Raw genomic sequence first — 496 nt, forward strand, 5'->3', positions numbered from 1 at the left:
TGATTGTGGGCCCCCCCCATCCAGGTGCAAAGCCTGCCAGCGGGCCTCTGGGGCAGGAGTGCACTGGGGTGGATGGGGTCGACTGCCAGGGGTTGCGAGGATTGGAGTGGGGGAGTTGTCCGTGGTGTGTGGCCCAAATAAACCAATGTGAGGGACACAGCCTTCTAGCAAGGTGGGGACAGCCACCTGTGCAGCATGCCAGAGCAGGGACTGGATGGTGCTGAGACCTTGGTGCAGCTGACAGGACGACTGGGCATGGGACAGCGGCCTCAGCTGACAGATGTCGGGGGTTGGGGTCGGACCCGTAGGCTTGGCAGCATGCCACGGATCCTGGAGGCATGCGAGCCAGAGGTGTGGCGGGCAGCGAGTGTGCCTGTCGGCTTGGCTATGACGTTGGGAACTGGACGGGAGGCTGGGATCTAGGCTGTCTGCTGCCCCCCTCCCCCCCCCAGACCATGTGTCCTAATGTGGCTCCCCCCCCCCCCCGGGCACGACA

This window comes from Tupaia chinensis, unplaced genomic scaffold, assembly GCF_000334495.1.
Source record: "Tupaia chinensis unplaced genomic scaffold, TupChi_1.0 Scaffold139585_1, whole genome shotgun sequence".
In the NCBI taxonomy this organism is placed as follows: Eukaryota; Metazoa; Chordata; class Mammalia; order Scandentia; family Tupaiidae; genus Tupaia; species Tupaia belangeri.